Source organism: Pezoporus occidentalis, unplaced genomic scaffold (assembly GCF_034315485.1).
Source record: "Pezoporus occidentalis ecotype Australia unplaced genomic scaffold, CSIRO_AGI_Poc_V1 ctg267, whole genome shotgun sequence".
Lineage (NCBI taxonomy): Eukaryota > Metazoa > Chordata > Aves > Psittaciformes > Psittacidae > Pezoporus > Pezoporus occidentalis.
In genome coordinates, this window is record NW_026914578.1 from 363,931 (window position 1) to 376,948 (window position 13,018).

Genomic DNA, 13,018 nt, shown 5'->3' on the forward strand with positions numbered 1-13,018 from the left:
GTCATGAAGAGATTAAACCTCTGTTTCTGGAAGAAGTACATATTCAACATTAAGCCAAATAATCCTTATCCATAAAAGCATTGAAATTCCCTTCCCTGTGATTTACCTCTGTTTGTTCAAGTGATTCAACTCACAAGTGTCACGACGCTTCCTTTTATTGAAAATCTCTCTATTTATGGTGGAAAAAAGCCTGCGGTGGAAAAAAGCCTGCAGTGGAATGTTTAATCAAAAAGATGTGATGGTCAGAGAATAAATTGCTCTCAGTTTAAAACATTTATACAAGGAAAAGGAAAATCTATCAGCAGCAAGTGAGAGAATCTCCAGAGAGCAGCAAATACAAGTGAAGGGCTGTGAAACAATCTCACTCCCGGGCTCAGTTTTGCTGTATGAAACAAGAAGTTGTGATTTTGTAAATCTTGGGTTTAATGATCCCTTTCCCCAAGCAGCCGAATAATAGACTTTGTCAGAAATACTGTTTTGATGATCTGTTCAGTGCCCAGAAAAAAAAACACCCAATAATGTCTAAAAGTATAAAAATTAACAATAGAACTACACATTTATAGAATAAATAATTCTATAATTCTTTAAAAGGCCTTCTGAGGAAAAAATATTGATTTCACAATAGAATTTAATGGATAATACTTTTCCCTTTATCTTTTCAGATAATTATTTTGTAGAATTCAATTGGTACCTTTTTAATTGAAATGAGAAAGAGGTTTTCTACAATAAAACCACTGAGGGACCATGGAATCACAGAATAGTTAGGGTTGGAAAGGACCTGAAGATCATCCAGTTCCAAGCCCCCTGCCATGGGCAGGGACACCTCACACTAAACCAGGTCACCCAAGGCTCTGTCCAACCTGGTCTTGAACACCACCAGGGATGGAGCATTCACAGCCTCCCTGGGCAACCCATTCCAGTGCCTCACCACCCTCACAGGAAAGAACATAAGCAGAATAGAATTGGCCAGTGTAGTTTAGATGAAGCTATCCATTTCATTCTAAGTTCCTCAGGCCATATTGCTATTTCTAATGAAAGAATCTACCTCTTTGACTATAGGATTTTGGTTCTTGAGCTCCTTTCACAATGTGGATGTATTTGTTAGGAGCGTAGCATGGAGACCACAGTCACATACATACTTTTTATCTTTGTGTCTGGTGGGCAAAGTAGAACTGGTGAAAATCCAGAGTAGTTTACTCTTTGGGCCATTCTGTGTTCCGACTCCTGCTCAGTTACATCATAAAATAGACTCATTCATGTTGGAAATGACCTCACATCCAACCGTTAACCCATCACTGCCACATTCACCACAAAACCATATCCCAAAGCGCCACATTTACACGTCTTTTAAATACCTTCAGGGGTGCCCACTTCCCTGGGCAGCCAGTTCCAGTGCTTGACAGCCCTCTTCTTGAAGCCATTTTTCCCAGTACCCAATCTAAACCTCCCCTGGTGCAACTTGAAGCCATTTCTATATGTTTATGAATATAAAGATTTGGAAAGTGGAGGTTTTGAAGACCAGGATACGTGTGTTTCTTGATCCCACTGGCTGAAGCAACAATGTCAGCAATACTAGAAGCGAATCTCTGGTGGCTCAGTATCTTCATGGGGTATGAGAATGGATTTTGCTTCTGACAGCAAAAGCACTATAGCTAACCTGATCAACTAAGGCTTATTGTGCTGAGTTTTATACAGTAGTTTGTTGTAGAGCATACAGGATTCGGCTAAAAGTCGGTGTTGATGATGCTGTTTTGTCCTAGAGCCTGAGTAAAGTACTGACAATGAATATGTGGGTGGTGGTACTTGATAGTGCTTGAGCCTTGTTGGCCAAATGTTTACAACAGGTGCTAACAGTGGGTGGTTATTCAGGGTATTAAAGTCTCCTAAAAGATTAAATGTTACCTCTTGATTGTTTCCTTGCTTAGAATCCCAGCCTGGCTTGTGCTGGAAGAGACCTTAAAGCTCATTCAGCTCCAACCCCTTCCATGGGCAGGGACCCCTTCCACTAGAGCAGCTTGCTCCAAGCCCCTGTGTCCAACATGGCCTTGAGCACTGCCAGGGATGGGGCAGCCACAGCTTCTCTGGGCACCCTGTGCCAGCGCCTCAGCACCCTCACAGGGAAGAGCTTCTGCCTAAGATCTAACCTGAACTTCCCCTGTTTCAGTTTGAACCCATCACCCCTTGTCCTATCACTCTAGTCCCTGATGAAGAGTCCCTCTCTGGTAACCTTGTTATCCCCCTTCAGATACTGGAAGCTGCTCTGAGGTCTCCACGCAGCTTCTCTTCTCCAGGCTGAACAGCCCCAACTTTCTCAGCCTGTCTTCATACAGGAGGTGCTCCGGCCCCTGCTCATCCTCGTGGCCTCCTCTGGACCTGCTCCAGCAGCTCCATGTCCTGCTTATTTTGGGGACCACAGAACTGTACTCAGTTGGAAGTTTTCTTTTAATCCTGGTTGAAGTCCAAGTCTACCCAATTCTTTTAAATGGGTGAAGAATTCCATTTCTCAGTGTAATTCAATGCATTCATTGTTTTTCCTGCTACAAAGCCTTACTCCGCTCATTGAGATCCCTGCATTTTCATTGTGCCCTATTGCAAATAAAATAGTCGTGATTTAACATCTTTCTGGCTAAAAATAGCAAGACCTTGGGCCTCATTACAGAGTTTGCTTTTGCTTGAGACCGTGTGCGATGGAGGTTGAAGCGGTTTGTTTCCAAGGAAACAAATGCACCGCATTTGCCTTCCATTAAATGATTCCTATGAGGAAATGCCATAACCAGGAGAGCAAAGTGTCAGGAGGTAACGGTGCCTTTTGGGGAGCCTTTCTCTGAAACACCTGGGTTCGTGTTTTCCTGAACACAGGAGTGTATTTTCTCCAATCACTATTTGGGTGCATGAAAGAAAGCGGTGGAGTGTCGGTGTCTGAATCCTGGAGTCTTGAGATTCATCAGGCTCCGCGGGGATTCTTTTGTGCAGGTGTGCTATGTGCTCTTGAAAGAATATGCTGTGTTCTAGGGGCATCCTTTATGGTTAAAATAAGGCACCTGCTAATTTATATTGCAGCTCTGCTTCTACAGGTAGCTTTTCTTTTCCACCTTAGATTAAAAGTCAACATCCCTCGCAGTGTTCAAGGCCAGGTTGGACACAGGGGCTTGGAGCAAGCTGCTCTAGTGGAAGGGGTCCCTGTCCGTGGCAGGGGTTGGAGCTGGAGGAGCTTTAAGGTCCCTTCAAACCAGACCATTGAATGATGTCTCTATTAGTTTGAGTAGACATATTCGTGGTGCTTCTATGCCTTGCTACAGGTGTGCTAAAGACTGCCTTTAACACATGTGATGTGAAAAAGGGCTGAGGAGCACACAGTAGGGAGATGCTTCCTGATTTCTTGCCCTTTTCTCTGAAATACAGTTTTGTCGGGGAAATAGGAGTAATAAAAAATTACCTGAAAATCATAGTAACGGGCAAAAAATTGGGAAACAAGTCCAGAGGAGGCCACGAGGATGATCAGGGGCTGGAGCACCTCCTGTATGAAGACAGGCTGAGAAAGTTGGGGCTGTTCAGCCTGGAAAAGAGAAGGCTGCATGGAGACCTCATAGCAGCCTTCCAGTGTCTGAAGGGGGCCTATAGGGATGCTGGGGAGGCACTCTTCATTAGGGACTGTAGTGACAGGACAAGGGGTAACGGGTTAAAACTTAAACAGGGGAAGTTTAGATTGGATATAAGGAGAAAATTCTTTCCTGTGAGGGTGGTGAGGCACTGGAATGGGTTGCCCAGGGAAGCTGTGAATGCTCCATCCCTGGCAGTGTTCAAGGCCAGGTTGGACACACAGCCTTGGGTGACCTGGTTTAGTGTGAGGTGTCCCTGCCCATGGCAGGGGGGTTGGAACTGGATGATCTTCAGGTCCTTTCCAACCCAAACTAGTCTATGATTCTATGAAACAATGCCAAAGTCCAAAGGTGTTTTCTATGTGTGAGGGTTTCCCCCAAAAGTTTAAACATTTAGAAAGAGTGTGTCTTCTCCCTGCTCCTGAGATATTTAGAGGGTAGGGAACATAAGTGATAAAGAGTAACAGTTAAATATATACACTCACGCTGCTGCAACATGGACTATTCTGAGATGCATGAGTAAGTCTCTCAAAGGACTTAAACCTCTTCTTGAAACCTGTTCTGGGAATAGTGGGTTTTCATTATATGCCATAGGTCATCCAGGAAGAGCAAGTCCATAGGAAACATCACTGAGGATGGTGGGAAAGGCTCTAAGGGGCATCTCTGCCGAGAGAGGCAGAACAAGTCTGTCTTTACCAGGTCCTGAACCACATAGAACTGAAATACCTCTCTTTAGCCCTTGTGTCTTTAGCAATGATGGGTTTCTCCCTAGAAAAGCTAGCTTAATCAACTTTACCTATTTGAAATGAATATGGATGTGTTAAATTACGAGCAGTGTCATGTCTCTTTCAAAACATTGCTATGATGCCAGGCTTCAATAAAGTAGATGTATGTTCTCTGTGGGGCTTTGGCAGGGCTCGCCCTCTTGAAGAGCAAGGTCCCCAGTTGCCTGCAAAGCCTTTGCTGGCAAAACTCAGCAATTTCTCCTAGTTCAGAGTGAGCGATGCTTTGGGGATTGTTAAATCCCAAGTCTAATCCCCTGGGAGAAGCTCAAGGCCATTGTGCCCTGGGAATTAGATCGTTAGATGGTTTTCCACTGCTGGTAATAAAGGCAGGAAAAGGAGTGTTGGCACATTCTGTACAGGTATGTGATCTAAACCCCTTCAGTGCACCTCTAAATGACACATGGATACGCATGCTCATGTGAAGCTGATCCTTATGATGCTGTCTCTGTGCTCTGCCAGGAACAGAAGTGGATACTCCCCCAAATTCTGTCTGGGTATACCTGTTCTTTAGGAAGACTTAGAGACTTCAAGATTTGTCTGGACAACATGCTGGGACATCTAGTCTAGGTCATTCTTTGCCTAGAAAGATTGGCTCAGATGAGCCTTAGGATCGCTTCCAGCCCGGGATTCTATGATTCCATGAGGTCCCTTTCCCTGGTGTTTCTTTCTGTCCCTTGTTTCTGTTTTGCCAAGATGATTTCCCACCAGGAAAGAAGTTGGGAAGATGAGAGAGGTGAATTCCTGATGTATGTAACTTAATAATAATGGTTCTGAGTATTCAGTGGGAACAAAATCTAATAGTCACGGAAGTGTCAAGATGTGTTGCTATCAACGCAGGAAGGACAGGTTTGCAAAGAACACCTCATTTTTATTCAGTCCTACTCCAGATCATCTGTGTTGCGCTGCATTTGAGACCTCTTTGCAGGGTGACCCCTATGGTAGGTGTTTGGGTGGATGTTTAAATACCCATCTCATGCATACACTGGTTTAACGGCCACGGGATAACACCAGTATGTGTAAAAGATGTGACTGTATAAAACCAGTGAATGCTGTGGCCGTGAAGCTGGTATCTCCTTGCTAAGGCTTCCAAGTATCTTTCTTCATGTTCACCAACCTCTTTGTTAACCTCTGGTTTCTGTTCCCTTGTTTTCCCCTTGCTTGGCCAGTGAAGGATTTGAGTGGGGATCTTCATGCTCCCTGTGCCTAAGGTTTTGCAGCTTCACAGGAACAGAGGCTACAGCTCAGCCAATACAGCAAACCAGGAGAAACCATCCAGCACTCAACACAGTTGCCCAGAGAAGCTGTGACTGCCTCATCCCTGGCAGTGTTCAAGGCCAGGTTGGACACAGGGGCTTGGAGCAAGCTGCTCTAGTGGAAGGGGTCCCTGCCTGTGGCAGGGGGTTGGAACTGGGTGAGCTTTAAGGCCGCTTCCAACCCAAACCATTCCATGATTCATTCTGTGATTCAAACCACCACTGCTTCTTTCATGCCCCCAGGTGAAGGGGATTTAAAACCAGATACCAGCAGAGCCAGGAGCACTGAGAGGAGATAGAAGTACCCACAGCATGTCTAAGCCACCCCAGAGCTCACCCACTTTGGACCTGGTTCAGAGCAAATCCCTGCCATGTGCTGCATGTATTTCACAGTGTGCTTTTGCTCTGAAACAGGCATTTAATCACAGAGCATGGCTTACTCTGTGTAGCTAATGCTGGGAAAGGTTCTGGGATAATGATGGCACAATCACTGGTTTCAGATGATTTAAAAGTGATTCCTGTTCTGATTTTTCACAGTTCGAGCATGCCAAAATCTCCTGGCTTGAATGAATGCATAGAGACACGCGGCTTATTCTGCTGCTGGAAGTTAAAATGAGAGTGATTTCAATATGAAAAAATAACTATTGTCAATACAAGTTACTTCTTTGTTACAGAAATATAAGATATCGTTGAGTGGGGAGTTTCAGTATGCCAAGGAAGTGGTGTATTCACATCTTAACATTGGTGAGTTTTGCCATATTATCTTAGATTTCTTTAGTTCTTCAAAAGGGTCTGAGAAACTGAAGATTCCCTTCAGGGTTCAGGATATTGTATTGCCTCCTTTAGAGTGAAAGTCAGGGATTGTTGTATTTGATAAAGGTAGATGAAGAGCCTTGTTGCTAGACGTGGAAGCTGTATCAAAGAGATAACAGCTTCTTGGCTGCAACCTTCACTGGTTTTATACATCCTCATCTTTCACACACACTGGTGCTATCCTGTAGCCGTCAAACCAGTGTCTGTGTGACCTAGATGGATATTTAAACATCCACCTGAACGCTTTCCTTTGGGATCAGCACTGGTGGTGACAGGCAGTGCTGGTGGTAGCCATGTCAAGGAGCTGGCAGTGCCCATTTCATGGAGCTGGTTGTGGCCATTTCATGTCCAAACAAGTGCTAAAGTGATGGATTTGCAAGCTTCTCCTCATGGGCTTCACCTGCGATCCCATGGCCAGTGGTGGATGTAAAATACTGGCTTGCAAGGGAGGAAGCATATGGAGAATGTGATTAAATGTTCCTGTGCATTCTGGGGCTTCCTCCCTGTTGCGAAATCAGATGCAATACAAAATGCTGTAAAATATTTTCATGCAGATGGATTTGCAGTCAAAGGAAACTGTGAGCACGATGGGAGTTAACATGAGGGGAGAGAGCAGAAAGGAGCAATCCGAGTGCCTGAGGAAACTGCTGCTTTCCCTTGTCTCCTGTCAGGAAATAGCTCCTTAAGTACCACACTCCCAAAACGTCATCTGCTTGTTTTAACACAAAATGCCGTGGTGTAAAAATACCCCTTCTTCAGTGGAGGAGATACAAAAGCTGATGCTCCAGAAAGCTGCAGCTGAAAGGGTCCAAGATACACCAATGTAAAGTGTTGAGGGTTATGACCCGTGTTAAAGAGGTAATGCTTCTTTCCATGTATAAATCAGTGCTGGGGATGAGGTCCAGGGAGGCAGCAAGGCTGGTGCTGCTGCATGGTTCCCACCCGCCGCCCCTCTCCTTGTGCTTTACCATATCTACAAATCCGGTTCTGTACGTAGGTGCCTATATTTGGGTCCAGCTCGAGCCTGAAAGCTCCAGGGCCACGTCAGCGCTCCCGGGGGGTTATTACTCATCCAGGAGAAGTCCAGCCTGGCTGTGGGGCTCAGCTTTTCCTTCCTGGCCTGCAGCAGGGAGTGGGAAGTGCAAGAGCGTGCCGGCGTCGGGTGTTTGTTCGGCATCTGCTTTTCCAGATGGCTCCACTGGTGGAGGGAGGACCCAGAGGCCCAGCTTGGGAAGCCTCACGATGCTTGGTACGTTACCGCCCAACTGCTCTGGGATGCCTCACTGCTAATTTTTAGTGTGCTGACAGGTGATGATATTCTGATCTCATCAGGTTGAGGAAGGTGATCCTGCCCCTCTACTCTGCTCTAGTGAGACCCCACTTGCAGCACTGTGTGCAGTGCTGGTGTCCCCAGAATAAGGACATGAATCTGTTGGAGCAAGTCCGCGAGGATGGTCAGGGGCTGGAGCACCTCCCATATGAAGACAGGATGAGAACATTGGGTATGTTCAGCCTGGAGAAGAGAAGGCTGTGTGGAGACCTCAGAGCAGCCTTCCAGTGTCTGAAGGGGTCTACAAGGATGCTGGAGGGGGACTCTTCATCAGGGACTGCAGTGATAGGACATGGGGTAATGGGTTAAAACTTAAACAGGGGAAGTTTAGATTGGATATAAGGAAGAAGTTCTTTACTGTGAAGGTGGTGAGGCACTGGAATGGGTTGCCCAGGGAGGTTGTGAATGCTCCATCCCTGGCGGTGTTCAAGGCCAGGTTGGACACAGGGGCTTGGAGCAACCTGCTCTAGTGGAATCTCCATTGCAGAGCATGCAGCTCTCGCATCATAACAGTGAGCCAGCGACGACGCACCAGACTTACTTGGGTAAGTGGGACATTTCTGATAAGATTCCAACAGAAGGTAGCACAGTGAATCAAAACCTGCAGCTGCTCTGTGAATATCATGATCTTCATAACCACCTCCATGGGGTCTGGGTTCTGGCTTCACTTGCAATCAATTACTGGGAGAGTTTTCGTCTGTTTTATGTCAACAGCATTTATGATGACATCTTTAGAGTGCACATTTTTGGGGAGAGCACACCAAACCCTCAAAGCTGGGATCATGCTGTATATAGCAGTGCCTGCACTGAGCAGGTTTCCATCTGGTTTGTATCTTGATCGACAGCTTTACTGCATTTTTAGGGAGCTTTAATTTTATGTTCCACTTTGGCTACTTCCAAACTATAAAGCTTTCACAAACCAATTTGAGGAAGAGATGCTGCAGGGGATGTGAGTTCCCACCGCAGCACGTAATGTGACTAAACCAAAACCTTGCATCATTTATCTGATGGAAACAGAAACTACCAGAAATTATCAGCCTTCATGTTTAAGATGAAATGTATTTGCTCTCAATGCTCCACTTCTTTGGAAATGCAGTTGTTGTAAAACCTTGGTTAGGGAAGAAACACTGATAGCAGCTTTCTGGATGAAACCAAAGGAACTAAAGTGCTGTAACTCCTTGCATGTCTTAGACTCACAGAAAGGTTTGGGTTGGAAAGGAGCTTAAAGCTCATCCAGTTCCTACCCCTGCCACGGGCAGGGACCCCTTCCACTAGAGCAGCTTGCTCCAAGCCCCTGTGTCCAACCTGGCCTTGAACACTGCCAGGGATGGGGCAGCCACAGCTTCTCTGGGCACCCTGTGCCAGCGCCTCAGCACCCTCACAGGGAAGAGCTTCTGCCTAAGAGCTCGTCTCAGTCTCCCCTCTGGCAGCTTAAAGCCATTCCCCTTGGCCTGGCCCTACAGGCCCTTGTCCCAAGCCCCTCTCCAGCTTTCCTGCAGCCCCTTCAGGCACTGGAGCTGCTCTCAGGTCTCCCCTTCAGGAGCCTTCTCTTCTCCAGGCTGCCCCAGCCCAGCTCTCTCAGCCTGGCTCCAGAGCAGAGCTGCTCCAGCCCTCGCAGCATCTCCATGGCCTCCTCTGGCCTCGCTCCAACAGCTCCACGTCCCTCTTGTGCTGCTGCCCCAGAGCTGGATCAGGGCTGCAGGGGGGGTCTCCCCAGAGTATAGCAGAGGGGCAGGATCCCCTCCCTGAGCTGCTGGCAGGAAGGTGTTGCTCAGAAGTGATGTGTCTGTTTTGAAAAGATGAATGGTCCTGGGGGGCACTTTGGTTTTGCATTGCAGAGGAGACATTCACGCTATATTGAGAGCGCTGCTCCAGAAACTGCAGTTCCCTGCTGCCAAATGACTTTCAGTGACACCATTTTTGGAAGACATAATGTGCTTGTGCCATCTCCTGCCTGTATTTACCCAGAGCTCTGCAGATCGAGTTCAACTTGAGAGTAAGACAATGTAAAGAAGCTCATCCTTCACATTCAGCCCCTTGTAAACACCCACAGCACAGGTGTGGGGTCTGAACCAGCTGCAGAGCTGGGGAAAGAACAGCCCAGAACAGTCAAGTTGACAATTAAACAGAGGCATCTGCACTGGCAAGAGATTTCAGTGAGCCTGTCCCTAGTGAATACATACCTGTAATTATGATGCTATTTTCTGCAGTCCGATGCTTGCCTTATCCTAGACTTGTATTCCTCTGGGGTGTTTGCCATATGCATCTTGCAGAAGAGTCTCCAGGAGCTCCAGGATGGGTTTTGGAGCTGGTAATTTCCTGGCACACCAATTTACCTGCAGGTTTCAAGCAGCTACAGCTTATTATTTGGTGAATAGAAACCCAAAATTCAAGCTAAAATAGATTATCTTCAAATTGTGGTTGAAGAGCTAATTATTTTGAATGGGTATATGCTTGATGATTGCATTTCTTAAAGAAGTAAGAGCACTGGTATTTAATGTAAGGGTTGGCAAGGCTATGTTCCTGGAGCCCTTGGGTCAGTCCTTGAGCAGCCTATTGAAGAGAAGGAAGGAAATTAGAATCACAGATCAGTATTTCATCATAATGAATCAGTGTGGCCAGAAAGGAAGGACGAAGAGGTCCTGTGAGGCGGAGGAGCTGGTTTGGTGCACAAGCAATCGCATCCTTTGCAAATCAATAGATGGCTTTGTACTGTGCAGTGCAGCCCATGGTGAAAGGTCAATACTCCTCTGCAAAACAGCAAATGAAATACTGGGGGCAGCACTGGAGAAGTTTGTTCCTGAGTTGTTTTCATGCTTTTTGATCAGGTAGGGAGATGGTGTTTGATTATTCATCAAATCCCAGACTGGTTTGTGTTGGAAGGGACCTGAAAGCTCATCCAGTTCCAACCCCTGTCCCAGTCCCAACTCTCCAGCTTTCCTGCAGCCCCTTCAGGCACTGGAGCTGCTCTCAGGTCTCCCCTTCAGGAGCCTTCTCTTCTCCAGGCTGACCCAGCCCAGCTCTCTCAGCCTGGCTCCAGAGCAGAGCTGCTCCAGCCCTCGCAGCATCTCCATGGCCTCCTCTGGCCTCGCTCCACTATTCCACTTTCGACAACTTGGAGGAAGACAAAATATTCTTCTAAGTATAGTTAGTGTTGGATTTATTTATTTATCTGGGGTGAACCCCCAGTATCCTCTTGCAGTTGTTGAGGGTCTTTAACCTGGAAAGAGGCAGGATCCAATGTGTGTATTCTTCCCAAATGTGCTGCACTTCTGGTTTATCTCAAGATATCCACAATATCAGCTGTGTTTTTTCCAGGCTGCTCTATCTGTGCCTTTTGAGGCCAGAGAACATTCCTGAGCCTTCACAGCAACCTGCTGTTGATGGAGGGGATGAAGGTAACGAAGTGCTGAAGGGCCTGGAGTGTTTCAAGGCAGCACGATAAGGGGCCGGCTGCGCAATAGCTGCGTTCTGTAACTCCTCTGAAAGATGTGGATTAAAAAAGGTTACATGGTGCTTTTCCAGCAAGAAATGGGTTTGGAAAGCAATTTTTCACACCATATTTGATGTTTTTCTTAATGGAAAACTTCATTGGTAGAACATTGGCATTGGGGCTGCCAGGCTGGACCAATGGGACTTTGACTCATCGTTAGGAGGGCTTGCAAAGCCATTTTAGCCTCTCATTAATATACATACTAAATATGTAAATGTGGCACCCAGTGGATAAGGACCAAAATGCACAACTTGATGATCTTCTGAAGTGTGTAGGAGTGGAGGCAGGGCACTCAGCAGTGCTTGGACCCAGGAGTGAGGTGCAAGCGGGTTCTGATCATAGCTCTGAGAGCTGTATTCGTTTCTGTCATGTTGATACTGCAATTGCTACTCTTGCACTTGAGTCTTTAGTGGGGGATAATTATTCAACTGTCTGAGAAGCTATAGGAGAAAAACCCAAGAGAACGACTTATTATCCTTCCCACCAGCCACTGTTTGATTACTGCTATGTTCCCTGCAATTATCCACATCAAGTTCAGGATGCTCGAGGAAGGGAAAGGTTGGAAACGTGATGGGAGATACCACACAAATGGGAGCAGGGAGGGAAGATGCAAGATCTCAGTGTGGTAGTGCATGAAAAGGCCCGTTACCAAATTAGCAGTGAATTGATTTTGTCTTTTTCACCGAGAAGAAGAGAGTTGAAGGCCAATGTGGTGGACTTGCTATTGGAGAGGGTGTTTTTTCCCAGGTATGGGGTTGGAAGACACAGCTGTTTTAAACCTCATAACATCTAATGTACCAGGCTGAGAGGTGGGGAAAAGCTCAAAGGGCAGAACCAAGAGGAGGACATTAAACAGGAATTTCTTTGAGTCACATGCAATCCTGAGAGTTTTCAACTTATTGGGTGCAGGTGGGAGGAGATGTCCATGGGGTGATGGATGGGAGGTTTTGAAGGGTGACAGTGGTTTGTTGCTTCCCAAGCCCACAGTGTCGGCATGTCCATTGGGAATGGCCCTTAGGTTTGGGCTAAGCTGATTATGTGGAACCTGTTGTACCAGTATGATCTGCAGGCTGCGTTGAAGATGGGCATGTGTCTGTATATTTATCTCCATCCATGTGTGTTTGTGGGACCTTCTCATAGATGAGATGCATTTTTCTGTGGTCTGTGCTGATTTGAAAGCAAAATTAGTTGCCACCACGTGTGAAACTGGCTCCTTTCAAACCAAAGTGGAGATGCAGCAAAGGAAATGAGAGCCACAAACTGGTCCATAGAATCCCAGCCTGGTTTGGGTTGGAAGGGACCTTAAAGCTCATCCAGCTCCAGCCCCCTGCCACTGGCAGGGACACCTTCCACTGGAGCAGCTTGCTCCAAGTCCCTGTGTCCAACCTGCCCTTGGGATTTGAGATCTTAACTACTGTGCCAGTTACTCCCCTTTCCAGTTCAGTCTCAGCTGCAAGGCAGGGTGATCCGCTGGGATTCAGGTCTCAGTTTATGGAGAGGCTCCTTGAGCCATGGTTTTGATCCCCCTCTCCGTGCCTCGCAGTGCTGGGCTCTGGTGTTGTCCCCTCCTGCTGCTTTGGGAACCTCCTCTCTGGGGGTGGGGAACATTCTGCATCACTTATGACTGATGAAATGTAAACCCCACTTCTACGTCACCTATAGGAAGCCCATTTATACATGTTTGCTTATTTGATTTCAGCCCATGATCAAATCCCTTCCTGTTGGTTGTCAAGGTGAAACGTCCG

The 13,018-nt window shown here is 46.7% G+C and overlaps 1 protein-coding gene across 2 annotated transcripts in view; it reads left to right on the forward strand.

Moving 5' to 3' along the window:
* The window catches only part of PDE4B (phosphodiesterase 4B), a 223,590-nt gene that overhangs the window by 112,962 nt on the left and 97,610 nt on the right, over positions 1–13,018 (forward strand). The gene's annotated exons all lie outside the window — the stretch shown is intronic.